The sequence below is a fragment of the Phyllobates terribilis genome, unplaced genomic scaffold (genome assembly GCF_046119375.1).
Source record: "Phyllobates terribilis strain yellow unplaced genomic scaffold, ASM4611937v1 Scaffold_1__5_contigs__length_1240528914, whole genome shotgun sequence".
NCBI classification, from domain to species: Eukaryota; Metazoa; Chordata; class Amphibia; order Anura; family Dendrobatidae; genus Phyllobates; species Phyllobates terribilis.
Window position 1 is genome coordinate 827,121,501 of NW_027362761.1, and position 16,099 is coordinate 827,137,599.

Here is a 16,099-nt window from a genome sequence, read left to right on the forward strand (position 1 = left end):
TTCCCTGCGGACTGGCCTCAACTTGATGGAGCAATTATTATACCAGTAATACAGTTCTGTCAACCACCAGAAGAGCCTCCACCACAAGAAGAACCTGTGAGCGCCCTAGAAGAACCTGCTCAGGAACAGGAAGGGTCCCCAGTAAGAGGAGGATCACCCGTTGAAGCAGAGCCTGAAGGCCCAGTAATCAGTGCACTTGCCAGTCCCATAGAGAGATTGAGGTAGTTTTATTATCTACCAGCACGTACACCTAATAGGTTAACAGAGAGTGCATGCACAGATACCAGTATCACCCCAGTGCTGCGAAGGTGCACACGCAGCACACAAGGCCAAATCCCTGCCAGGTATAGTGAATAAGTACAAAGTGCCTGCATTGTAAATAGTTACCCAGTTGGGTATTGCCTACGTTATTTATTTATTGTGTGTAACCTGAAAATAATGTGTTCATTTAGTTAAAGACTTGTAAGCTGAAGACTGTGAGCAGCCAAAAACTTTCCTTGTAAATAGCTGCACTTATCAAATTGCCCCTTACTTGTTGCATATAAGAAGACCACAGAACAAAAACCCGTTTGGCGTGGCCCTGGGCCTACGTTGAGGGTTTTCAGGCGGGTCCCTCATATTACTCTTGTTACACCTTCATCAGTAAAATGGACACCTGTTGACGGGACTTATTGCAACATTGTTGTTGTAGTTATTATTGTTATTACCGGTTTTAAAATGCTTTAGTCCAGGAGTACTGAATTGTACTAGGGGGAAATGTGGCACCCTGCTACTACAGGTACCACAGGACCCAAAAAGGGTGCATGGACGGACTCCTCCACAAGAGGCCCTCACTACAAACAAACACCTCCACCCTTCCACCTCATAACACCAGAGGAAGCCCTGTTAGGGATATATATAAGGAGGGTGGAGTCAGGCAGTTGAGTTTAGTCTGAGAGCGTGCTGGTGCTGAGACCAGTGAAGGAGCAGCATGCCTGCTGCTTAGTTGAGGGCCCCGAGTGTGGCCGGAGGCAAAGAGGAGAGGAGAAAGGGGTTAAGGGGGCAGAGGAGCATCAGAGGCTCACCCCAGAATACAAACCGGACACCGGGTACGCGCCTACAGGGTCCTCTACACCCAGTAGGGATTACCGGCATACCAGGAGGATTACAGATCCCTGGTCGACCTGAAGCTAAACCCTTTAAAGGACTAGGAACCACGAAGGCCCAAGTGTCCAGGTATAGTGGTTGCCAGAGAAAGGTCCTACTACCAAGCGACAGGTGAGAGAACAACACAACACAGAAGCTAGGCCCAGTTGCAGGCTGGCCAGGAGCTTAGAGAGAGGGAGAAACGGACCAGGAGGCTTTATACTCGCTCACTGGGGAGAATCATGAAGTGCACCCTTCCTACCGAGTACCCTGGACTGTACCTGACATCTGCACCAGTAAAGGTACTGAAGTGAATCTCCTGTCTGTCAGTTACTCCTGCTGCGCCATCTCTTCTGCACTACAGCGCCCAGCATCACCATCTGCTCCTACACTGCCCTGGGGCTGTGCTCTGCCTGTGGAGAGCCACACCAACCCAGCTGCCCTAACACCTGCCCCGGAGGTCTGCAGCAATGCTGGTACCCGTTACCAGAACCCACAGGTGGCATCACGAGACAAAAACTGTTACCGACCCAAAAAACCCTTTTTCAAGAGAGACCCCAGAGCACGGGCTCGGGAGCCGACTGCCGTGACATCCCACAGAAGGCCAAGGCCCGAGTACCGAGTCCCCCATATCCCCCTGGGCGAGACACATGCACAGTGTTCATCTACCAAGGCCGCCATTTTACTTAAGGGCAAACTTGCCCACAACATTCAGGGTCACAATACATGCATACTGAGGCTTAAACATTTGAAATAAATATCAATATAAATTAATTAGACCACATTTATCACGTTAAGAGTGTAACTAGCCCATAGGAGTGCAGGATAGGACGTTATGGATGGATTACATTCACACTCCCTCCACATCTCCCAGCAGCCTAACGCACAGTATAATCATATGAGCAAAAGCCTCCAAAGCAAGTATACTCCACTCCATAGCTCTCCATATATCATGGCCCTTTAGAGAACAAAACTGCAACCCCATAAAGCAGCCCGGGAGTGTCCAAAAAATTCATATAATAAACATATATATATATATATATATATATATATATATATATATATATATATGTATATATATACTGTGTGCCGAATTATTAGGCAAATGAGATCACATGATACTTTTATACATGTTGTACTACTCCAAGCTGCATAGGCTTGAGAGCCAACTTCCAATTAAGTAAATCTGGTGATGTGCATCTCTGTAATAAGGAGAGGTGTTGACTAATGACATCAACACCCTATACAAGGTGTGCTTAATTATTAGGCAACTTCCTTTCCTTTGGGAAAATGGGTCAGAAGAGAGATTTGACGGGCTCTGAAAAGTCCAAAATTGTGCGATGTCTTGCAGAGGGATGCAGCAGTCTTGAAATTTCCAAACTTTTGGAAAGCGTGCTGGCCCAAAAAAGGCGCAAAATAACTGCCCATGAATTGAGGAAAATCAAGCGTGAACCTGCCAAGATGCCATTCACCACCAGTTTTGCCATATTTCAGAGCTGCAACGTTACTGGAGTATCAAAAAGCACAAGGTGTGCGATACTCAGGGACATGGACAAGGTAAGGAAGGCTGAAAAACGACCACCTTGATGTATCACAAGAAAAACAATGGTGTGCTTGGTTTTAATGTAACTTTATTCTTTAATGAGTTTTTTACAAGTTTATGACCACTTATAAAATGTGTTCAAAGTGCTGCTCATTGTGTTGGATTGTCAATGGAACCCTCTTCTCCCACTCTTGACACACTGATAGCAGCACCGCATAAGAAAGGCTAGCACAGGCTTCCAGTATCCGTTGTTTCAGTTGCTGCACATCTGAAAAACCAAATACATAGACAACACCTTCAAAGGGGCCCAAAAGCTGCCAAAACAGTTCAAATTACAGGCAGACACCAGTATAAGTAGCATCAATTGACCCACAGTACAAATTTTATAATTTCACAGCTGCAGTGAGCCATGGGCCATGCATGAGGTCTCAGGGTCTGGGCCAGCATTTACAGCTTTGAATTTAACTTCAAATTAAGACGAGGTGGGTGAGGGATCGGTGTAGGCCTGCCGTGCTGGAAACCCTGACGCCACATGCAACATCTCAAGTGGATTTTCTCCTCAGCCATACTCAGGTGGCACAAATATCAGCTTTGTAGGGACTATTGCTAGAAAAATTTAAGGATAGTAACACAGGTAGTTGACTGAAAGTAAGTGCAGGCCTGCACGTCTGGGAGCCCTACTGCCACAGGCAACACACATGAATGAGACCCAATCAGGAGTCTCCACATTTCCAAAAATTAGGGGGAGACACCACAAAAGTGGCATCAATTTCATCAGAGTAGAACTAGTATAATGTGCCACTGACACCCTTTCCACTATAGCCAACCCAGCAGATGGAGAACCAATCAGGAGTCTCCACATTTCCGAGAATTAGGGGCTGACAACACTAAAGTGGCATCAATTTCACCAGAGTAGAAATAGTATAATGGGCCACTAACACTCCTTCCACTACAGCCAACCCAGTAGATGGAGACCCAATCAGGAGTCTCCACATTGCCAAAAATTTGTGTTAACATCAGCAGCAGCAACAGCAGGCACAGAAGCAACAGCAAAGATATCACAGACTGCTATAACACAAGATCAGTGCAGCATACTAAAAACAACACCATCGTCTAGTCTGCACTGTCTGCAATTGGGGTGCAAAAGTCCTTGGAGATCCATGGCTCGTTCATCTTTATAAAAATTATGTGGTTTACACTTTCAGGGGACAGCTGGATACAATAATCCCTCAGGACACCACCAGCAGAGACATAAAGACATGGTTTAAGAGGACGCTGGCTGCAGGGCAGGATAAAACCTCCAAGGAATGTAAAAGGGTCCAAACCCTCCCTGACCGTATTGATATTGCGCTCAAGATACTCCTCTCCAGTCGCTCACCACGTGTCAGACTTGTACTTTGTTCTGGTGCATGAGCTGGTCTAAGAAATGTGTGAAAGCACTTACAGAATTGCTTCTGCCACTTACGCTGCTACTGCTAATATTTTTGCGTTGACAAATATATGCTCCTGGGGTTGGAAGTCTAGAGCTGTGATGCACACTGCGTGCCTCACTTCTGTCTTTGGGAAAACCTCTCTTAAGGTTGTCTAAAAGCATGTTTCAATACTCCAGCATGCGCGGGTCCCTTATAACTACTCTTATAACATGGATCTAACAGAGTGGCATCCCAGTAGTTAGCACTATTTCGAATCATAAATATACAGGGATCATGGTGCAGCAAGAAGGTGATCATGTGTCGGGCTCTACCATGAGGTCCAAGCCCATGTTGTGTTGGTGGCTGGGTAACACTTATGCTTGTTTCCTTTCGTCCCATCCCGCCAACCATGGACAACAGAGAAGGGATGATTATCCTCTTCAACTCCTGACTGTTGCTTGCCCATCACCTCTTCCTCCTCCATTTGTTTGTTGTTGGCTCCTGCACCTTCACTAAACAGTTTGTATGGTAACATGAGCCCCCCTCAATCGCTGTAATACACCGTCACTTGGTACCCACCTATGTGATGACAGTATGGAACTTAGAGACATTTTTATCCCTTCTGCATCCTCCTCTGCTTCCTCCTCTTCCTCTGGGACCACCACCTCCTCCCGCAGGCTATTCAAAGTCTTCTCCAGCAGGTAGATGGCCATAATAGTGATGCTGATGATGGCATAGTCAACACTAACCATCTTAGTAGCCATTTCAAAACTTTGCAGAAGGGTGGAGAGGTCCTTAATCTGTACCCAGTCCGCAGTGTTGTTTGCCACATGTCCGTACTGCGTTGGCCCAGGCTATACGGTATGACATACTGCATTAGGGGTCATTACTCCTGCCACAGTCACTGCAACATGTGCAGAGGGGAATTCCACTGTGTTGGCACATAACATATCAACTGGTTAACAGGTAGGCTGAAAAACCTCTGTAGCGATGCAAGTCGATGACTCGCGGGATGCGATCGGCGGAAGTGAGCACACAGCAACTGTGCTTTCTGCAGCAAGCGCATCCAGGCTGGGATAGTGGCAGAGAAATTGCTGTTCTACCAGGTTGAGGACATGAGCCATTAAAGGCACATGTGTGAAGTTGCCCCGGCGTAGTGCCACCACCAAGTTCGCACAGTTATTGCACACGGCCTTCCCTGGCTCCAGGTTCAGTGGAGACAGCCATTGCTCAAACTCAGTCTGTATAGCTGTCCACAATTCTTTACCTGTGTGACTGCGATCTCCAAGACATATTAAGTTTAAGACTGCCTGATTGCGGTGATCCCTGGCTGCGCAGTACGGTGGTAGTGGGGATTCTCTCTGCACTGTTGGAATGCGGGTCTCATTAAGGCAGAGGTTGAGGGCGCAGGTGGAGACCTAGAGGAGGTGGAGGAGGCAGAAGCAGTGGAGGAACTTTATGTACAGAGGTTTCTCCCTCAAGCCTGGGGGATTCCAAGACTTGTGGAGTAGCCCCTTCCTCACCTGCCACCACAGCCACCAGAGTCTCCCAGTGCCCAGTCAGTGAGATGTAATACCCCTGCCATGCTTACTCGTCGAGGAGTCTGTAGTGAAATGCATCCTGACAGACATAGACTTAGTCAAGGAATGGGTGATGTTGTCTGCGACATGCTGGTGTAGCACAGGCACACCTTTCTTTGAGAAGTACTGGGAACTGAGCAACTGGTACTGGGGGACTGCAACGGCCATCAGCTTTCGGAAACCACCTGTATCCACCAGGCAAAAAGGCAGCATTTCCGTGGTCAACAGATTGGAGATGATGGATTTCAACCTCTTAGCTTTGTCACATGTACGATGAAACAATCTTTTATGTGACCACAACTGCGGGACCGAGGGCTGGCTGCTCTGCTGAGAGAGGGCAGAGTAGGGTGAACACTACAAACTGCTGGACTGTGAGTGAGGTGCGGGTGTAGATGTTACAGTGGATTGAGAAAGATATGGTGTGCTCGGAGAAGCAAAAACAACAGGCATGTCCACTTCTGTTACAGCTGATGGGCTCTCACTCAGCCTGACTGGAGGTTCTGCGGCCGGAGAACTGTGTGACAACACATGGCACGGTGAAGGAGAAGGAAGAAGCAGCAGATGCGGGTGAAGGGACGGCCGATAGTTGGTGAGACCCGCTGGTCCACATTTTATCGCAGTGAGATTGCCAGGCTAACGCATGTTGATCGAGCATGTGATGGTTCATGCATGTAGTAGTCAAATTATTGCAATTTTTCCCTGTACTGAGTCGTTTTTTGCCAAGTTGGCAGATAACGTGAGTTGGCTCATCCTTTGCTGTCTCAAAAAAGGCCCAGGCTAGGGAACGCTTGCTGCCCCTGCAACTGCAGACACGTGATCGCTACTGGCCACTGCCACAGTTGTGGCTGATAATGCAGTGCTTGGCGTGGTTGCATCACTCAGTGTCTGTCCAGTAGGCCGCAACATTACCTCATCTTCCACCTCCTCAGATGAGCTACTCATCTGTGTGCCTCTGGGTTCACACCAAGTGGAATCTACAACCTCATCATCATCCTCTGTTCTCCCATTCCTCACCCTGAAAGTCACCCTCTTCCTCTTCCTGCCCTGACAGCACAGTACAGTCTATATGAGCCTCAAATATCTGAGTTTCATCAGGATCAACTTCCCCCTCATGGTTTAATGTCTAGTGATGAGGTTCAGGATTCTACTTGGACCCCAATTCATCCTGCCCCAGATCCAACATACAAAAATTTTGGGACTCGGTGCAGATGCTTTCCTCCCCTTGAGTCTGTGAATCTTTTGAGCAGACCTCTGATGCCCATGTCATAGAATGTGTGAACAGCTCTGCATACTCGCCCATCTGTGGTTCCCCACAGTCAGTTGGGCGGTTGGAGAGTTTAGACGCAGGGGGAAAAAAGGGTAATTGGGGTGCCATCTCTGAGAATTGTACTATGTGTGATGTTAAGGTGGAGGAAGAGGAGGAGAAGCCATTTGATGAAGCGCTTGCCATCCACTGGAGCACGTATTCTTTACGGCCCGCATCTACAAAGCGTACCACTGTGTGGGTGCCAAAGAAAGGGAGTAGAGTAGCCCATCCAGTAACAGAAGTTGTCAATTGTCTTTGGACAGGATGTCACGGTGTTGGTTCACTAGAGCTTTCACTAACATTACCACCTACCTCACGTACACCTTGAACACAAAGCCTATTCTCCCTTCCACCATGACCTCACTTTTCCCCACTCATGTTGCTCAGATAGTGTGGTTGGAGCACGCTATTAGCAACAAAAAATTAGATTTTTTTACTGTGGAGCCCTGGATACAGCAGAATCTCAGCGCCCCCAAAAAATTACAAGCTGAGATGTGGCCTGCTGTATGAATCACATTAGTAAGGGAAGAAATTCGATTTTTGACTGTGGACGAGGCCTGTATAAAGTAGAATATATGCGCCAAAAAATTACAAACCGAGATATGGCCTGCTGTACCACGTTAGTAACCGAAGAAATTCAATTTTTTTTTTTACTGTGAATGAGCTCTGGATTCAGCTGAATTTCACCGCCAAAAAATTACAAGCCGAGATGTGGCCTGCTGTATCATGTTTGTAACCGAAGAAATTAGATTTTTGTACTGTGGATGAGCTCTGGCTATTGCTGAATTTCACCACCAGAAAAAATTAAAAGCTGAGATGTGGCCTGCTGTATCATGTTTACGGATGTGCGAATGTTTCAATATTAGGTTTGGATTACGATCGTCAAATCTGCAATATTCGCTGATTTTTTCGTCGAATATTCGTCCAACATTACTGAACACCATAGCATTCAATGGGGGCAAAATAAATGCATATACAAGTGTGACATGCAGAAGTAGTTCTGTTGCTTCAAAAGCAACTATTAGAAGTAACACAAGCACAGGAGACAGGAAGTGTTGTGCTACAGAAGCATCCAGCAACTAGAGGGGTTAGCACAGTCACAGGAGACAGGGAGTGTTCTAGCCCCAGTGGGATTGTGAGGAAGTTGTTTACTGTCTGGCTAAACCCGAAGAGAAAGGTGGTGTATGATCTGCATCTCACACAAGGCAAGGGAACAGAATTCAGATCAGGAGAGAAGCTAAACACAGGTCAGATAAAACTCCACACTGTTAGCTCAAGGAGTCGATCGGGAAGAAAGATAAGGACTGGAAGGAATCCTGTCATAGGGATCATCTCCCTCATCAAAACCTCCCCCCCCTCCATCTCCATGCAGGGTAAAGAATTTTGTGTACTATTGAGTCCTTGTGAAGGAAATGCCTTTGGTTGTGTATGCATTAAAACTGCGCTGTACTGTGCTACTGGATAGACTGTGTACTAATGTGCTGCGAAGGAGATTGTACTATTGTTACTGGAGCCTGCTGCTTAAAGAGACACTTAAATTGCGCTGGCCGTGTCTCATTAAATTTTACTGTTCTACATTTGAGGACTCTTGTCAAATATGTCTGGTCAGCAATTGAATCTATGCTGTGCCTGAGAGAAGCTGCAGCCAATGGTCGCCCTGAGTAACGGTTCCCCAAGGATTCCAACGAATTCATGTAACCAGTCTCGCCCTATCTGAACATAGGCAGCATGCACGTAACATTGGTGGCCCATATGGGTAATCATGAGCGGGAATTAGCGTGTAGAGGGAGAAGAGGAAAAGTGTCTGGAAAAACACAGCAGCACAGCACCTCAATTCAACTCTTCTACACCAATTAAAGGGGACCAGCCCAAAAAACTCACTAGCAGCAATGGATGTGGAAATACAAATGGACAGGATTAGTGAGCTGCTTCTTCAGTTAACCTGTGAAAAATTTAGATCAGTAGCAGAACATATAAATATGTCAGAAGAACAGATTTCAAAAGCACACAACCGCAGGCAACTCTTACCATTGCCATTAATGCAAAAATGAATGAGCTGAGGGAGAAAGAGGCTTAAGACGTCATGGGAACATTCCTCCAGGAGCTAACACAGTTTCTAACCAGGTTGAAGTTGGAGGATGGAGGGGTGACACCAATTACCAAAAGCGGAAATCTCTGTCCGCAGACAGAACTACAGGAATTGAAGGAACAATTCAAAGTCCTAACAGCAGTCCAGCAGGAATCCACCAAAATCTCTGAAAAGGTGACAGACTCAGACAGAACCTTTACCCTGCTTGGTTAAGATAAATCAGGAAGACAGTCCTCTAACACCACAAATCACCATAAGGAAAGAATTCAAGATCCTGGGACAGATTGGAGAGTGTGAACAGAAAGAGAAACTGTCTTATATGAACTTGTTGCACCAGATCGATGCAGGCTTATAGAAAGGCCACCAGCCAGATGAGATTGTTGAGGGGGTGGTGAAAGCGATCAGCCCAGGAATGAACCTCCGTTATATGCTAGAAATGAAGAGTCGATTGACCTTGCAATAGCTGAAGATGCTTTTAAAAGGGCACTATAAAGAAGAGAGTACTTCAGAATTGTTCCACTGACTCATTAACCTCTCACAGAAAAATAACGAATCACCCCAAAGCTTCTTGTTCAGAGCAATTGAACTGAAGGATAGACCTTTTGCATCCAGAGATGTAGAAGCGGAAGAGAAGTTTGATGCTGTACTAGTCCAGAAGAAGTTCTTGAGATCATTGGGAACAGGGTTAATCAGCAAAGACATCAAGTTGCAGCTGAATTAGTACTTGAAAGATCCTGGCATTCTGGATGAAGTCCTAATTGAAGAAATGAATGAGGCAACTAGTTTGGAGTCATCAGCCTAGCCTAATCGGTGAAAGGTGCTTTATACAGTGCCAGCTATATGGACTCCTGGTAAAAGCACTGTGGGACCCAGGAGCCCAAGCGAGCCTTTTAAATGAAGAATGGAGAAGGTGCTACCTGCCACATACCTGCCTTCAGTCGCTAGAAGAACTCTTAGGACCAGTGGAACTCCACGACAAAGCCGTCAACCTGGCCGAAATCCATTTCATAGGCTGGGTGGAAGTGAATTTCCAACAGAGGGCCACGAAGAACAGCAACAACATTGAGCTTTTGGTACCTTTTCTCGTGACCAGTAATCAGAACACTGCAGAGGATCCTATCCTGGGTTATAATGTAATCAGTGAGGTCATCACGAAATACAAGTCAGGGACTCTGGTGGTAGATGCAATTGCCACATCACTTGCCATACCAAACACCGTGGTGGAAAATGTGATTCATAGAGTAAAGAAAGCACAGGATACAATGGACCTAAAAGAAGTCAAGGCGGGCGCCCAACCATCATCCCTGAAAACCAAATGATGGCGGTGAGGTGTGGAGTCCAGGTAGAACCGGGAAGAAAAGTACAGAAAAGACTGTTCATGCCAAAAGACTCTTCAGAACTTCCCGAAAGCCTAGTTCAAGGTGAGACTGTGCGTAAGATTCCTAATGGTGGGTTTGCACAAGTGACAGTACCTGTAATGAATACTACGAAACACGAAATTGGACTGGATCCATAGAATGTGTTAAGTCACATTGAAACCGTTAAAACGGTATATCTAGCCAGTGTGAGACCCGCCCAGGGGTCTACCGTGAATTCAGTCTCCCCACCAGGGAACTAGAGTTACCCAGGGGAGGAAATTGCACGACCAACCTCAGTGTCCTTGGATCCTCCAGTATCCCTGGAACACTTGTGTGCTGAAGATATAGATACAGGGATAGCAAAACAGATGCTGAGAGAAGAGTGTCATGCATTCTCTAAAGATGACTCTGATATAGGCTGTATCCCGTCGTTGCAATTGAAAATCAATTTGAAAGACACGACCCCAGTAACCAGAAGTTACATGTCTGTGCCAAAACCATTACACTGTGAAGTGAAAGTATTTACAAGATCTAATCAACAGAGGTTGGGTCCAAAAGTCAAAGTAGTCTTATTCCTCTACTATTGTTTGTGCTAGGAAGAAGGACAGTACGTTGAGACTCAGCTATGAGTGCCGGGAACTAAACCGAAAGTCAGTACCTGATCGGCACCCGATACCAAAAGTTCAAGATATGCTGGATAGCCTATAAGGAAGACCTGGTTCTCTGTCCTCGATCAGGGTAAAGCATACCATCAAGTGTTTGTTGAAGAGTCCAGTAGACCCTTGACAGCATTCATCACACCATGGGGGTTATAGGAGTGGATCCGCATACTGTTTGGGCTCAGTTCAGCTCCACCAGAATTTCAGAGGAGCATGGAGACCTGTTTGGAAGGATTGAGGGACGATATCTGCCAGCTGTACTTGAATGACAATGTGGTACACAGCAAAACCTTCCGGTAGCATGTTGAACACGTGAGGACTGTATTACAGCGGTATCAACAACACGGAGTTAAGTTGACCCCAAAGAAGTGTGAACTGTTCAAAAGGCAAGTCCCATTTCGAGGGAAAATTGTGTCCAGAGAAGGATATAGCATGGACCCAGCAGAAATCGCTCCGGTACTGGCCTTAAAAGACAAGCGGCCCTCTACTGTTGGGGAGTTGAGACATGTCTTAGGACTCCTCTCCTACTATCGTACTTACGTTCGGAACTTCTTCAGGATTGCCACCCCGCTATACCTCCTCTTGGGGGGGGAGGTGACAGAGTCAAAAACACCCACGGAGAAAAAAAGAACGCAAGTATGATGAGGCTTAACAGAAACAACGCCGTTTCGTCCCAACAGCCCATTCTCTGGACAGCAGACCACCAGGAGGTATTGTAAGAACTAGTAGACTACGTGGTAAAACCACACATCTTGGGATAACTAGATTTCAATTTACCATTTGTTCTTCATTGTGACGCTTCTCAAGTTGGACTGGGAGCTGCCCTGTATCAGCATCAAGATGGAAAATTGAGAGTCATTGATTACGATTCAAGAAGATTGACAGATGCCGAGGAGAATAACCATCTACATTCCGGAAAATTGTAGTTCCTGGCATTGAAATGGGCTATCTGTCAACGATTTAGAGATTATCTCTACTACAGCAAAGAGTTTGAGGTATACACTGACAACAAACCTTTGTCCTCAATTCAGCCAAACTGAATGCAACTGGTCAGAGATGGGTCGCTGAACTAGCTGACTTCAATTTCAGCATCAAGTACTAAGTATCAAGTAGGATTGTCGAGAATGCCACTGGAGCCTGAGGAGTTCATGCAAGAATGCTTGGAGGAAGTCAGTCTGGAAGCAATTGAGAACACTACCCAAGCAGTGCAAGCTTATCAAGAGGAAGACACATCATTGTGGTGTCCGTTGACGGTGGAAACCTCCATAAAAGAGAGAGAACAAGATCACCCCCTGTCCTGTCAACAACTACCAAAAGGAAAAATCCATAGAGCACAACTGGAAGATCAGATAATTGGTAGAATTCTACTTAATGTGGACCAAAATCGGTTTCCAAGTAAATGAGAGAGAGATAATGAGTCACCAGCAGTATCTGTTTTAGTTAAAGAATGGACAAAGCTCTACCTCAGTGAAGACAGTATCCTGTATCATAAAGGAGGACAAAACCGGCAGAGTATTCCATAGGTTGGTCTTCAAAGAACTCCATGAAAACATGGGACACCTGGGAGTGGAAAGGACAACCAACTTGATCCGTAAACGTTTCTTCTGGCCGTACATGCAGAGAGATATTGAGAGGTACGTGACCAGGTAGTGTGGGTGTCTGAAAGATATACGTCCCAACACATCAACCCGGGTACCTATGGGCAACATCCAAACTATGTATCCGTTTGAGGTGGTCTCAATAGACTTTCTACATCTCAAGACGTGCAAGGGTGGTTACGAATACATATTGGTGGTGATGCACCATTTTACTCGATTTGCCCAAGCATATGCCACCACCAATAAAGCTGTTGAACAGTGGCAGAAAAGATCTTCAATGATTTTGCTTTAAGGTTAGGGTTTACTACGAGGTTACACCATAACCAAGTAAGAAAATTTGAGAACCAGCTCTTTGCCAAGTTAGGAAAGTACTGTAGATTTCAGAGATCCCACACAACACCCTATCACCATGAGGGTAATGGACAAGTGGAACGTTTTAACCGGACATCATTGTTGATGTTGCACACTGGAGCATTGTTGGCACCGGGAAGCCGGTTGCTAGTCAGGAACGTACATGAGAAAGGTGGTCCAGGAAAACTTTGTTCGTACTGGGAAGACAAGGTGTATGTGGTCGTAAAGAAGAAAGCCGATGACCATAGTGATGGGTGAGCACTAAAATGTTGGAGTGCTCGTTGCTTGGGTCGAGCAAATTGGAATGCTCGGGTGCTCGAACCGAGCAACGGGCCCAATGTAAGTCTATGGAAAACTCGAGCATTTTTCCGGTGGCCCCCCCGACAGTCTACAGAGGGACTAGAAGTTTCGGAAATCGAAGGGAATAGTGTTCAAATGACATTGGAACAGCATGGGGAAGACCCCTGGAAGCATTTCTGACTCCCAGGTCACTGTTGTGAAGAATGTTGTCAGATTATTACGCCACTTTTACGGACTCACAATAAAACATACAAAAACGAAACCAAAATGGATTTTCCTGGGAAATATGTTAAGAAACATCCTCTCCAGAGTAATGACTTGTATGTAAGGCAAAATTAATAGCCAAAAACAAAAATGCTCCTCCACACCTTGGGCTATGTTCACACATAGCGTTTTTGATGCTTTTTTGCATTGCTTTCAACCAAGACAAATGCATTCACTGGGAAATGTCATTTTAACATGTTACAACCTTATCTGGCCATGTGGTGTGTGACACATCATCAGACACATGCATACAGTGCTGAAAAGACATGGGAACAGCATGGGGAGGACCCCTGGAAGCATCTCTGACTCCCAGGTCACTGCCTAAAAGTGTGCCCATCATAAGTGAACCTTGGCGCATGCGAAGATGCCTCCCGCCATGCACCTGTTGTTGCAGACTTGTAACAATCACCGTCCACGTCCATGCCCCACCACAGCATTCAGTTATCCCTACTCCATTCCATGGAATGCAAGCGCAAGTATGCAGCCAGTCACTCACCCACCCACAGTCTACAATACTATTTTGTCAAATTTTTGACAGCTGCTTGCACTTGAAATGTGGCCTTTTAGGCTCGTGTAGGTGGAAGCTTTTTACAACCTCTTGCTGGCGGCGGCCGGGTGTCCATACTCTGTCCCCAGCCGCCACTATTTGTCCTGGTGTCGTCTCCGCCATCCACAAGCACGGGTCCCACAACATTACCGGTGCCCTCCCCAGTGCATTTACTGGGAAGGACCGCCTAACCACAAACACGTGGACAAGTGAATGTGGCCAGGAACGGTAAAAAGCCAGCCCACAGCTTGTCGGTGAAAGTTGTATTTCACCACAGTCATATACTTGAGCTCGGTGAAAGGACTTGGGAAACCATATCTACTCCAGCTGTCATTTCTCCCAGGAAGTCCTCTAATGCATCTTCTTGCATAAGCAATGGCAGCCCATCCAATATCAGCACACACTTCTTGGTGGTGCTTTGACACACAAACATCTTTCTTTGCGCCTTTAATTTCATGACTACAGAGTTGGGCAATGGCCTGATCTGCAATGCGGTTTGAGAAATTACATTCATAAACACGTCCAATCCAGGCTAAAAAGCAGCCATAGAGTATCTGGAAACCTTCCCACACACTTTTCTTAGCCAGGACTGCTTCTCGGCAGGGTTGGGCGGTCCCACCAGAGAACCTTCGCGTGGGCCTTGGCTTCTCCATCAGGAGAGTTCATGATGAAAGGGCAAACTTTGCAGCTGCTATGGGACTCTTGAGTGGGGGAGAAAGGTGGGCCCTCAGAATCAAATCATCTGGTGGGCCCAATGTTTTTCAGTCTGAAACTGCTTCTCAGTGGGAGTTGTTTTTTCACCACAGCCATATTCTTTAGCTCCGTGAAAGGACTTGCATAGAGGGAAACCATATCTACTCCGGCTGTCATTTCTCCATCACTAGATTCTGCCCATTGTCACACACGACCATGCCTGGCTGTGTGTTCAGAGGTGAGAGCCACAGATCAGGCTGCTGTGTTACAGCTTTCAACAACTCTGCAGCGCTGGGCGGTTTGTCACCTAAGCATTAAGCATGTTATCTTCAGCAAAGCCTGTTGCCGCTTGGCCAAGGCAGTGCTGTAGTGCTTTCAGCTTGTGACTGATGTGGACATTTTGGAGATGGAGGCCAAACTGGAGGAGGAGGAGGTGCAGGAGCTGAATAATGTGATTACATTGAGGTTACATTGGTGACTGTTTTTTATACTAAAGAAAGATCTTACATTTTTTTTTTTTTTTTTTTACGACAAATGCATTCACTGAGAAATGTAATTTTAACATTTTACAACCTTATCTGGCCATGTGGTGTGTAACACATCAGACACATCCTGCTTCATTTATGATGGAGGGACTCTGAAAGTCACAAAGCCTATTTTTATAGGGGTAGCCCTTATTATTCTTAAAGGGCCAGCAGTCGGCCCTCGCTATTAGAGAGCCATCAGCCGGCTATGCTTTGTTGTTCCCATTATTAACAAGTGAGTCTCTTATACTGTTATTGCGTATGCAGTGACCACAAGGGCTGCCAAAAATTGGGACGCACGTAACCCAATACCCCTTTGAAGAGACAGAGGATGGTCTCAGTAAAAAAAAATGTTCCCATTATAAAGGAGCGGGTCTCCTATAGTAGTAATGCCCTTGCTGTGACTGCAAGGCCTGAAAAACCCCACTACCAATTTAAAGACACAGAGCAGGGCCACAGTAACGACATGTTCCCATTACAAAGGAGTGGTTCTGCTATACAGGTAGAGGGTATGCAGTGAGTCCAACGGCTGCCAAAAATTTGGAAGCACTCCAATGCCCCTTGGAAGAGACATAGAGCAGGTGATATGGTAGATATGGTGATGAATGATATGGTGATGGAGGATGAGGAGAAGGAGGAGGAAAAGAGCAAATGGACAAAATCTGGAAGCGTATACCCATGTGTATGGGAATAGACCTCCCATAAAAAGACAGTGGATTATAGTTTGTTATGCTGCTATGATTCGGTGGT